The sequence below is a fragment of the Lepisosteus platostomus genome, chromosome 10 (genome assembly GCF_059453375.1).
Source record: "Lepisosteus platostomus isolate fLepPlt1 chromosome 10, fLepPlt1.hap1, whole genome shotgun sequence".
Classification (NCBI taxonomy): Eukaryota; Metazoa; Chordata; class Actinopteri; order Semionotiformes; family Lepisosteidae; genus Lepisosteus; species Lepisosteus platostomus.
In genome coordinates this window covers 52,320,980-52,333,902 of record NC_142620.1, presented here as the reverse complement: position 1 = coordinate 52,333,902, position 12,923 = coordinate 52,320,980, and the positions used below count along the sequence as shown (strand labels likewise).

General features: G+C 49.0%; 1 long non-coding RNA gene across 4 annotated transcripts in view; it reads left to right on the top strand.

The window, feature by feature from the left end:
* LOC148653998 (uncharacterized) overlaps positions 1–12,923 on the top strand; it is a 43,123-nt gene that overhangs the window by 25,335 nt on the left and 4,865 nt on the right. The window lies entirely within an intron of this gene.

The window sequence follows — 12,923 nt, the reverse complement described above, 5'->3', positions numbered from 1 at the left end:
GGGAGGGCCCGGCAGTGTGCGTGTGCCACGTGACGGTCTAATACAGCGCTTAGCTTTGAACCCATGTCAAGAATACCATTCTGCCGTGAGCTCCTTCTTATTTACAGGGGATCGTGCGCGACAGGTTTATTTCCTTTAGGGACCGTGCTCATACCCATGGCCTCTCTTCCATCCTCTGCTCATCCAGCGGTGGGTGGATGTCAGTACAGCTGATGCTATAGTGGAGGCATCTTCTCTCGCTGTAGGACCTGAGCCTATCAGGTTGAGGACAACCACCTGGAGCGGAATAGGATGTTTTAATTCTGACGCACTGTGTTTTTTGCTCAAATGCACTGGAATCCTGGTTTTTTTCTCCAGTGTTCTGGGTTATCTTCAGATTCAGACGTTCCTACTGCTCACATTGCTGTTACTCATATCGCTTGTAAGACATGTGGATTTGAAAGTCCCACACAGGAAATGTAGTTTGTGGTCAGCTTCTGGACCAGACCTCGCATATTGTGAAGCAAGAGTGGTAGTGATCAAGAGGAGGCCATTTGGCGCACGAGGCAGTTTTGGTCACTAATTGATCCCAGGATCTCATCCAGCCTGAACTTGAATGAAACCCGAGTATCGGCTTCAACAACATGACTAAGTGCTTCTTCCACGCACCGACAAACACCCGCATAAAAAACCAAACACATCTCAATCCACTAATTGGCATTTTTTTTTTCAATGGTTTGGAATCAAATCGCTGAATCAAGAGGGGAGAGGGAGTTTGAATGTGTGGCCTCCTCTCCAGTTTCAACTTCACGTTAAGAAAGTGGAGTTTTAGGGCCTGAAGAGATCCTTTCCTCCTCGGCAAGCCTGGTACCTTTCCTGGAACAAGCCCAGCAGTTAGAGTGCTCTCACTCGCTCCTTGGCTCGGTCTGCACCAGGTAGACACACACTCTCCACGTGTGCCTCTTCAGAAGGCAGCGCCTCTGCAGGTGGGGGAGTTCCATCTCACCCCAGGTTCTTGACAGAAATGCCTGGGAGCAAAACCGTTTTGTAACCATCAGCACAAAGCAGCGTTTCTGCTGTCGGTGCTGTTTGTCGGTGTTTGTGTTGTCCAGCTCACCTCGTGGGCTCTCTCCCGCTCTCGTCTGTGTGTGGGGTTCATCACCCCCCCCCTGCTGTGCCTCTCTGTTTCTGGGGGGGAACAAGCGTCTTTCAAGAGAACTGTCTTGCGCACGTTTTTAGTTTCCTTTATTTTGGAAATGAGACGTGTGGACCTGCGTAGGTGCTGCTTCGCTGAGAGTGATGGGTGGAGGGGGGGGTGTGTACGGGGATGAAGAGGTAAAAAATCAAATTCCCAGTTTAAAAAAAAATATATATTTCTCTTTATGTGTGCCCACTATCGCCCCCCTCTTTCTCTCCCCCCCCGTCCTCCTCCTCTTGCTCTCCCCCAACTTCTGCATTTGATCCTCTCCCCAAGTCCCCTGGCTGAACCAGCCTCTTTCTCCTACAGCTCTGAAGAGGGAGGAACTTCAAAGTAGGTTCAGGTAATTAGCAGCTGAAGGGAATCTAATCTAAACCATCGGCCTTTGCTTTGCACCCAGGTCTTCTACCACAGCCAGCTAACTGGGGAGTGCCAATTCCCTGTAGCTTCCAAATCTGCTTCCTCTGAACAGCCCTGCCAAGCCTGCAGTTATCGCATCTGCATTTCAAACACACTGTCTCTGGCATTAATTATTAATTAGCCTACAGTTACCCTTGAGGATTCGGGATCCAGCCTGCACACACTTATTCATTGACCTCTACCTTGGACTTTTTTTTTTTTCCAGGGAAATCCCTCGCCAGGTTTCATAAAACTGTTCCCTGTTTTTTTTATGTGCCCCCCTTCCCCCTTTTCGACCTCTCCCTGCAGGGCTGTGTATATGTGGGTTCGAGGTGTGTTAATGTACAGCTAAATGGTTAAACGTCAATCTCTCCCTCCCCCCTCTCCCCACCCCACCCCGGCACTTGCTGTTCTGCAACCCAGCTTGGGCACCAGTTGCACGGTAGAATTACCTGGGCCGTACAGCTTCGCTTTTTAACTAAGGACCCAGGAGGAGAAGCCCCTTGCGTTCACGGCTCTGGGGAAAAGGGGGTAGATCAGCGCGAGGACAGGAGGGCACCGTGCAGGTTTCAGTCCCGCCAGGCTGACGCGAGTGTGGTCTTGATACCGTGATGGCTTCTGGGGTTGCCCTTCCCCGACTTCCACGCCGGGGGGGGGCGAGGCTGTGCTCGCAGGCGGTTTCCTCGGAGCGCACGGGGCTGGTTCCGGCGAGGCCCGGTCCCGGCGGCGGGAACCGGAGCACCGTGACACCGCTGTGGCTGCGCTCCCTGAAGAGGCCAGGCCCCATGCCCGAGGAGAGGAAATGGATTTCTAAAAGACCGTTTAGGCTCGGCCCTTGGGTCAATACCCCCGTGCACTTCATTGGCAGCTGTCTTGGTTTGTTCTCTGAAGGACAGCAGTGCGTGTGAATTGCCAAGTTATGTCTTTTTTTTTCTTCTCCCTTTCTCCACATTTCAAAAGCAGATATATAATACAGCGCTCCCAGCCAACTACAAAGCACCTGTTATTCATGAGAGCTCCTCTGGCTCTGGGCAATGCAAAGCAGGGACTGTGCGGCCCAGCAGGCAGGAGACACTGGCATATATTTGTCCTGTTGATCTTTCCGATAAGCCTGTTTGCAGTCTCTGAAATAACATTTTTTTTTAAATAAACTGCATATCAACAAGCCAATAATGGAATAATGTTTCCGGGCAGGGGTTTAACTCTCTACCTCACAGATTAGTTCACCATTGGCCTGCCTGTTCCAGGGTGGTTCTTCTGAACACCTGCAGGACACGGTATTTCAGTGTGTTTCTGCGCCTTGGGAGGCTTAGCCTTGAGAACAATATCGGCCCCTCTCCCAATTTCGAAAGGACAAAATGGCAAGAAGAACCCAGGCCAGAAATGGCTACACTGAGCTGAGGTGAAACCGGTGTTGGGTTTTTTAAATATCTGGTCTGCTTGTTTCTGTATAAGGCCACCAAAATGACAAATAAAGGAACCACACATACTGTATATGTAACCGACACGCAGAGTGTATGAGATCCCAGTTTTCTGGTACAAGCTCAGCCGGGTCCGAAGTTCTGTAGCGCACGGCCCAGCACGGTTGAGCCCACTCAATGGAAGCAGCTGTCTTTGTGAAAAGTCTCTCTGTCCCGAGGACGACATAAAGAGCCCCTGCCAATCAGGGGGTGGGGGAGGAGGGGTGACTGCGGCTCCATGGGACGGATTAGACGGCAAAACAAACAAGCCTGCAGCCCCCGGGGGGGGGGGCCGGGAAGCCTGTGCGCGCCCACTGTCAGCGGAGCGCGCCGCGAGGAGCAGGGTCCCAGGGTCCGCACGCTTGCTGGGCTGGTGTACCGGTTCGGGGTACTGGCTGTGGATATCCGAAGGTAGCATGTGCGACTCTTCCGCTCACAGATGATGTTCACTGCCTGAGAGTTTGTTCCTTTTGTGCCAATAAAAGAGAAGAATGGACAATGGCTTGCTCTGGGCATCTGTGTTTGACAATGACTGCTTTTGAGCCTGCTGGGGGGGTGTGTGTGTGTGTGCGTGCGTGCGTGCGTGCGTGTGTGTTGATTTTGCTACACTAGGCAAAACTAGTTCCAGTCTTCACTGCATTGCTCTGGGTCTGTCTTTTCTTCCTACCTGAGCTGAACATTTAGCTGGCTGTGAGTGTTGTTCAGACCGAATGCAACCCCTCTATCCCTGCAGTGCTTCCAGTGCGGTTCGACTGGAGCCTATGAACTGATGACGTTGAGCTTGCAGCCTTAGCCTGTCGCCTCAATACTTCTGCATTTTTTTAACGATTCCTTTCTACCCTAAGAAGGGCGAGTGGAATCTTTCACTTGATTGCTGATTCAAATGAAGGCGCACGGCGCTCATGGGGGCCCGAAGCAGGCGCTGCGGCGGAGCTTCATTACATTCTGTTCAGCTGTGCTGCTGCTGCTCCCCTGCACTGAGCGCGTGAACCTGTAAATCACTGGGGGAAGCAGCAGACACATTTTTATACATATAATCAGGCACAGAGAAAACAAATGGCCGCCGCCCGGGGGAGGGAAAGGCTTCTCATTAAAATAAGTACCAGGCTCTGAAGTACTGGGGCGCCTTGGCCATCGCGCCATTAACGCCAAAACCCGAATCGGTGCAGAGAGGCTCATCGCGGTGCTGCACTTCTTTTAATTTCACACGTGCAGCAGTATACCCAATCCCACCGTGCTCTTCAAGGACTCTGGCGCGCCTCGCCGCGAACTTCCCATCCCAAAGCATCTTGGGAAAAAAAATAAATGGCGCCGTTCAAGGTTGCGAGGTCCGGACGAAGAAGGGTGAATAGGGAGGAATGAGGTGCACCGTTTGAATCGGACTTCTTTTGATTATATATCACCGTTCGCTGATCGTGCGAGGACGTTTGAAGCTATTAGTGCATTGCGCCTTAGCGAGCTGTTCAATATATATTGGGGGCCTTCGGCACATGGGAGAATTGTTGTCGGTGTGGCCTGTTGGATGTGAAGGGGTTCACGTTCCTGTTCCCGTCCTCCTCTGCTCTAGGCAAGAGGTACCCCTGTCTCCCCCTCCGCTGGGACCCCCGGCACCACAGCCTGCAACCCAATCCTGTCTAAAACCCTGGCGTTGCAGCAGTGAGTTTCAGGAATATCTGCCATTTCGTGATCGGTGTTCTATTACGTTAATGGCCTGTTACACAGGATCATTTCATTTCATTTCCTGAAATAGTGTTGTTTTTTTTCTACACACCAGAATCCTCTGGATGTGTACAAGGAAATGCTAAGAAGGTTCCTTTTTAATACTACCTTGCCCAACTTCTCAAAAGAATGAGAGAAGAAATGAGTTTTATGTAGTTAATATTATAATACTACTAGACAACCTTTTCTCACTTCATTTATATTTCTACCCTCTGGTCCCAGTGACGACTGAGAAAATGATGCACCTTGTAAAAGTGTTGGCAAATTATAGGCTATATGTTAAATGTTCTATGTCACTGCATTAATGTTACTGTTCCCATCACATTTGCACACGAGGAACAATATAGATCGTACACAGTGGTACATATTAATTAGCAGTATACCCATTGTCTTCTACTGGAGTGTGCACATGCATTTTCTTGGCAAACAAAATAATAAATCATTAAACTGAAACATTGCCAAATACATAATCACACCATTCTACTTTTAAATTTCATCCAAAAAAATGGCTTGCGAAGTGTTGGTATAATTAACCTCAATGCAAACAGTACTTTTCATTAAGTCGAGAAATAATGTGGTTTTTTTTTAAAGAAAGTATGAGCCTGGAGGGCAGAAGAGAAGGGGGTTCTTAGGGGAATCTTGTCGTTTTCCTGGCTGTCAAAAGTAGATGTTATAATTCGCTTCCTGGAGACGTCAACAGCTGTCGATAGAGGTTAAAGTGTTACATTCAGATCAGGTCGAAGGTCACTAAGGAGGCAGTAGACGTCTGGAAGAAAAAAAACTAAAACAGCGAAGCAGGACTACTGTATATAACATGATAGGACTTCTTTGACCTCTCATAGGAAATATCTAATCAGGTTATTGCAGCTATACTGAAAGGTTATTGTTGGTCCTTAAGTCTCTCTTTCATTGTACATTTCTGTTGGGCTGATCAGGGCGCGGGTCTGGCAGTTTCTGTTTCAGCATCTCTTCATCGGGGAAAGAGTTTCCTGTTTTTTTTCCCTTCGCTTGCAGTGAAGCCTTAACCCACATTGTGGAACGTGGGGCTCCCTGTGTTGTGTCAGGGCTGCAAAATAACTTGGTATCGTTCTGTCTAAAGCATCTTTTTTGTAATAGCTGTTTTAAAGGACTTCACCTTCGAAGAGAAGTATTCTGCCTCGCAGCAGTAAAAGTAAATAATATTGTTTTTTTTTCTTGATATTGTTTGCACTGCTGTTGAATGCCATAGAAATATGTGGTAGTAATTTTCAGCCTATTATTATTATTATTATAATTATTTCAATTTCAAATGGCTTTTGCATGCAAGGAAATATAACCTGATGGCCTGTTATGCCCTGTAAATGCTAAAGCTATATTAATGTCCTTCTGGTCAACATCCAGCTTCTGCATGGACCAGAGCCCAACTAAAACCTTCTTCTCTTACCACACAAAAGGGACACATCTGCCAATTATAATTAACAGAGTTCTGCTACGTTTAAATAAGGACCTCTTTCTAAAGTACAAAAAATAAAACAAACGCACACATAATCCAGGTCCTCGTTTCTAATTCCTTGCCAACTTCAAAGACTCCATTCCAGCTTGAACTCAAGAGAAAAGAAATTTGATTGGCCTAGTGCTGCACAGTTTCTCAAAAAAAAACAACAAAATGCTTGCATCTACGACATTGAAATCCAAAGATAAAGGCTCAAGGAGTGTTTAGAATTCAGAAAGTTTTTAATTATAAAATAATCCAGGGCGTAGCAATCTTCAATTCCTGTCTGATTGTGTGCATGCCTTTTGCTTAATAAGAAAGCCTTTTGACTCTTCTAAATGTCTGCCTTTTTCTTCTCTAAAAAAACCTGCAGGTAGCATAGATCCATAGTACAAAGCCCCTCCATACCAGTTCAATTCACTGTCTGAGGTTATTAGACTGTCGGGGTTTTGAATCGCTAGTGTGCAGATTTTTGCTAATCCATTCCCTTAGCCTTTGGCATTGACAGGCCTAGTTCATTGAGGCGCTTTTCTCTATAAAGGCACTACAGGAATGTGCACTGTGCTTTAGAATCTGCTGGCTGAGTCTGGACACAGGGCTTTCTTTCCCTACTCTGTTTTACTGTATTCTATTAACACGTCAGAGGTTTAATTGCTGCAGGTTGTAACACAATGAAACGTTTTAGGTAGCTAATAACTATGAAAACAGCATTTGTCCTGTTAATTGACAAGGCCTCATTCACATGTTATATGTGATTTTAAATCTTCCAAAATGCCGTGTGATATCCAGGAGCTGATTTTTCCTCCTCTTTCCAGACTCTGTGTTTCAGCAGATTTCTACTCTGAGCCAGCATGTGCACGAAAAAAAAAAGAGAGGTTTGGGGATTTCTGCTTTTTCCTCTTCTGCAGGGACAAAGAAATAAAGTATAAACTCAGCAGCTGGCTCTGGGGTCAGCATGCCTAAACCAGGTTACTGCTGTGAGAAGTGTTGGCAGAGCAGTAGGTGGCACTCTTCCCACTGGATCAGAAGTGTAGGAACAGGGCATTAATTGTTTAATTTGGCTGATCCTTTTTACCCAAAGGAATTGAACATTTGCAATTACCTTTTTTTTTACATGGGCACCCGTCAAAGCAGATGGCTCTTTTCTGGAGTAATCTGGGTAAAGTACCTGCTTCGAGGCCGTGGCAGCTGTGTCCTCACTGGGGATTTGAACCCGCCACCACCTTCCAGTCGAGGAGTCCAGAGCCCTCAGCTCTACGCCACACCACTGCCCACTGCCACGGTTTGCAAGCCGGGACGTTAACCCTGATGTCCTGGCTCAGTTCCACTCGGTGTGCTCAGGCAGTGAAGAAGTTTCTCACTCGTCCTGATCCGCTGTGGGGAAATGCTGTTGGAGCACAATGGCTGTGTCTGTCTGTCTCACCCAGTCAGGGCTGCATGCAGTGGTGCAAGTCTCTCACTATGTGTGCAAAATACAGTGGGATCCTATGGCGTCAAAGGGGCTGTGAAAATGCATTTAAGGAGCATTTAATCACAATCAACTTTTTCTTATCCATTCATCGGTCAGCCTTCCGTGTGGTCCAAAGCACTAGTAGTTTAAAGCAGCTTGTCTAAAAAAACAGTGACCTCCAAGCAAAGTCCGTACATGTTCATTTGTTAAGACTCTTAATTGGCAAGATCCAAATAGTTTATTGTGACTGATAAATCACGAGTGATGATATTTAGTTTAATTTTCTCTTTGAAATTATTGTTTTTGAAAGTGTGCTACATTCACTGTGGTGAGAGGTGCAAGTATCGCCGTCTTCTCTAAAGTCTCGTTCAGTGTCTCCCAGCCCTGGTGCTGCAGGATCACTGTCCACTGGGTTTAGCTCCCCTCTTAATCACAGGATCGTTGACTTCAGTTTTCCATCTGTGGCGTATTTGTAAACGTCTTTTCATATCTTAAAAGGGTTCAATGGGATGTAGAGTTAGTATCAGCCCTGGACCAGTTCCTGACACCCCGATGAAGTTGGGTGTTTCAGGTACTCGGGACTGACCTGAAGAAACAAATATAAAAAAACGCCTAAACAAGCTTCTGCCTCACAGGTCTTCATTTCCTGGGTTGGACTCCAGACAGGGCTGCCTTCCTTGTGGATTGTAATGGTGCCCCCGCCCCCACCAGGGTCATGCGGGTACTCTCTGGGCGCTCCGGATCCATTTTTCGAAGTCGCGCGGACGAGGCGAATTGTCCCCCGTGTGCGATGGCCCGGTGGCCCAATCCGGGGCGCAGTCCTGCCCCGTGCTCTGTCCTTCCAGGACTGGTCCCAGTCAGGCACAGGCAGCTTCCAGGTGATGGACGGGTGGGTTATTGCTGCCCCCAGATCTGGATTCCCGTTGGCGGGCCCTGTGAGACGCCAGCCTCTGCGGGGGTCCTTCGTGCACGTGCACCGGCGCCCCTCGGTCCTCCGCGGGCCGCGCATCAGCCCGTTTCACGAGGGAGCGAAGGCGGCACTTGGGCTTCTGTTGCCATGTGCTGAAATAAGCCGCTCTCTCTCCGGCGGTATTGATCCCTGACAAGCACCCTCCACATAATCTCTCACCCCATATTCCCATGCAGCTCCTGGAAGCGTGCAAGTGTGTTCACGGCCCCAGTGGACTGCGAACTGGGTAGGCTCAATTAGCCATTTATTGATCTCTGCTAGCCTGCCCTCTCAGGTAACGACTAGCAAATCTATAATAATATATGATAACGATCTGTGGCAATCAGTGGCTTGATTTAGAATCTCTTACCCACTTGAATCTGGGAATATTATAATTTATGGGAGGCTGCTGTTCCATGGTAGAGGAGAAGCAGCCTGCAGTTTTATAAGGGGGGTACTGTGTGTCTTTTTTTCTCCACGTCCGAGTCTCCTGCACTGCCCGGCTGCGTTTCAGATCCAATTCACGGGTACGTCGCTGTTAACCAGTGGGGTCTCCGATCCGGGGGGGGCCCTGACAGCAGAGGAGATCCAACCCTAGGTGTTTGTGTGAGCTGACCATTAAAGTCGTGAGGAACAGCTCTGAAACTGGACTCTCATGCGGGTTGTTTTAACTTGAGGGAGAGGGAGAGTGAGTTGTCGTGTTCTAGTGGATCTCAAGTTTTGTTTTTTTCCCGCTGAAACAAGAAGCTCTGCCCTTTCGTTTAAGGGAGAGAGTCGGAGCGCTATGCACGTTAAAGAGAAAAATAAACACCGTCACAATCTCATCACCTGCAGTCCCGCTCTGTAGCGGTGGATCTGTGACAGTAGCCCCAGAGTATTTACACAAGCACCTTGGAGCCCAACGGTCAATCAACACTCCATTTTTTTGTGCGTTTGCGGAGTCCTGGGTTCAATTCCGGCCTGGGACACTTCTGCGTAGAATCCGCTCATTCTTCTCCTGTCCGTGTGTGTTTTTTCCGGGTGATCCAGCTTCTTCCCAGCTCCCAGAGACCTGCTGGCCGTGTTGATTGCTGACACAAAATGGTCTGTGTGTCACACTGCCCTGCAGGGGGCTGGTCTGCGGTCCACATACCCTGAGAGGAAAATGAGAGAAAAAGCTTTCTGACTTTGCTGACTTTTTACAAAATATTTGTGTTTTTACCCACAACATGCATCTCCATCTAAATATCTTATTAAAGGAGAAGTCTGAATGACACAATACTTCCGCTGTCCCTAGCACCACAGTGGATCTGCTAGGTCTATCCCAGACCCAGAAGAAGAAGCAGTGAACCCGTCTCTGTCTCTGCATTGCACACCTGAACGACAGGCAGTCAGCAGAACCGGAGACAAGCGAAACATGCAGCGTTAATTAAGAACGCAGGCAACGGTAAAGGTCATTAGTGATTTTAATCAATGGGAAGCTGTCAGAGTGTGCAGCTGAGTACTGTGTCGCTCCGATATTCCGTCATCGGCGCGGTGTGTGTGTGTGGGCAGTGATGACGCGGGTGGTGGCTGGGGCCACTTTGCACAGATATCTACTCAGCCTCATCCCTCGTGCCTCAGAGCTCTCCTTCTCCGTCTCTTCCTCCTCTCCTGACGCCCTGGAACGCTGCTTCTCTGCGCCCTCTTTTTCTTTCCATGAAAGGCGTTAAGAATCACCACTGCGTCACCCTGACGCAGGGGTGGCAGGGCGAACGCGGCGCGCCGGATGTGTCTCGGGCTCGGCGAAGCCTCCGATGACCCGCGCGCAGAGCCGCCTCTCGCCCGTCCGTCCCCACGGGGCTGCGGGGGAGTTTCGGCATGTGCAGCCCAGACCCTGATGCATATTTATGTGCGAGCGCAGAGAGCCCTGCTCCCCTTCCTGCGCTCTCCTGTTCTAAAATCAATGCCGCAGCTGTTTGCTCTAGGTTCACTTTCACGCCTCGCTCCGAGAGCTCTCCTGCCCGCCCGGCCCTCTCCGCGGAGGCAGCGGGCTCCGAGGCGAGGCCTGGGGAGGCACGGCGAGGCAGAGCGAGGTCAGAGATGTTTCCTCTGGGCCCCGCACCGCCTTCTCTTCTTTTCCTTTCATTTTCTGTTTTCTGTTGTTTTTTTTTTTAGCTGTAGCCCTCCCCCCTTTCCTCCCCTCCACCCTCCCTTCCGCCCCCCCCAGCAAACACACAACAGAGGAGCTATAGAGAGATTCTATTAATCCTACATTTCCTCGATAGTATCAGGGGCGCAGTGCGTTTTTGCAGAAATTAATTTGTCCTGACAACAGGCCTAAAGATTGGAGTCCAGGGATCACTTTGGCGTATTCCCTTTTAAAACCGAGCCCAATAATAAACCGAGGGCTGATCGCGGCGGCTGTGGTAGACCTGGCGGAGGGGGGAGCAGGGAAGAGCCGGCACTGCAGTGCGGGAGGGAGGGCTGACTGCCTGCCTGCCCGGCTTCCCGGCCTGCAGGGCCAGGCTGCCTGCGGATCTGCATCCCGCTTGGAAGTGGGCAGATTCACGCTGGCCTTGTGCATTGTGCAGGGCCTGATATAGATGCTGCATTGGAAAACCTGGTGTTGTTTGTGATTTGTTTTTGTTTTTTTTTGGGGGGGGGGGCATGGGTGTCCTTCTGGTTTTAGCCTGCCAGGGATCGTTTCTGTTTTAGAGAAATGAGCCCTGGCATTACTTACTTAGAGAAGCAGTTAATAGGAAAAAAGTGATCTTTTTTTTTTTTCCCTCTGCCCTGCATTGTCCTACTTCCATTCCCTAAAGTTTCACAGCTTTCCGCTTTGTCACTGTTGTGTTTTCACCCCCTCACTGTGCCGGGCTCTGTACCATCTTCCTGAACTTAAAGTGGAACACAGACCCCAGTCTTCCCGCTCCTGCTTGTGAAGACGCACATCTCGCTGTACACCAGCGCTGGCAAGGTATCCCCCGCAGAAGCGACAGACAGATTGCTGTGTGACCCAGCATGCCAGGAGCAGTGAACTGTTTTTGTTGCAATTGTAAACAAGCGCCACGCTGACTTGATTGCAAAACAATTAATCTGGAGGGGAGAGAGAAGAGAGGCCAACAGTGCAGTCTTTGTTGGGCTGTGCTGTTCTTGTCTCTGCCCTGCATGCTTGCGTGTGTGTGTGTGTGTGATGGAATGGAGAACAGGGCTTCACCAGGAAGAGCAGACAAGAGCTGGATTGTGGCAATGCAGTACCATTCTCACCCTGTAATAATGAGACACACACACACACACAGAGGGCGAAGAACAAGAGCCCATCCAGCCCAACAGGTTCCTTCGCTTGTCAGTAGCTGATTGATCAGAGGAGCTCATCCAGCTGTTTCTTCAAGCATCCCATGGATCTTTACCCGGGCGGTGCTTGCTAACATCTGCTCGAGTGCCTGGCAACAAGACGCCAGTGTTGGTGCAGAGGCGTCCACTTCAATTGGGAAGGACCCTTGGACCTGGGCTGGCCTGCCATATTCTCCAGCCCCATGTCATGCCCCAGGCATCTGCAGGGACTCAACAGAGATCAACAGGAACTGGATGAAGTATAATCGCACTATATGAAATCTCTTTCCTTGCAGTGGGAAGAATGCCTCTGCACATTCCTCTGAACTTTAAAAGAGCATCGCCAGCCAGTGCAAAACGAGCCGAGCAACGAGGTTAGAGACGAGAGCTACTGGAATTTGGAGCCAAAACAATGAGTGGCCTCCCAGGGTTTTTTGTTAAGCAAAAGATATAATAGTATCTCCATCTGGAGGTAATCTTAAGAAATAATAAATATGGGAAACATTTAATACAGCATAATAAGTTTACATAAGACTCTTTGAAAATGTTTTGAATTGCTTTTATCTCCCTCTGATGTGGGGTAATGCTTTTTTTCTTTAAATATCGTGTTTGACTTGGACAAAGTAAAAGAGGGGGGGGGATCCACATTTGTCTCCCGGAGGTCGTGGAACCCTTGAGCAGGAAGTGGCTTCTGATAGCCAGGGCAGTGTGGGATTTCGTGGTCAGCTAGTTAACTCTGCAGCCGTGTGTAACTGCGGCTGATCGGCAGCTCCGCCGTAGCGTTGTTTTAGAGCACGCGTGCGAACGAATCCATCAACTGTAAATACAGTGTCTTATTATTAGATGGCTTCTCTTTTCCCGGTGTTTAAAACAAAATCAATTTCCTTGGGGGGGGGAGTAAAAATCAAATCAGATGCTAAATTAGGCAAAACCAATTTTCAACACTACAAGGTTTTGTAGTTTTCATCATGATTGAGAGTGGCTTGGAAATGGGACGAATTGTG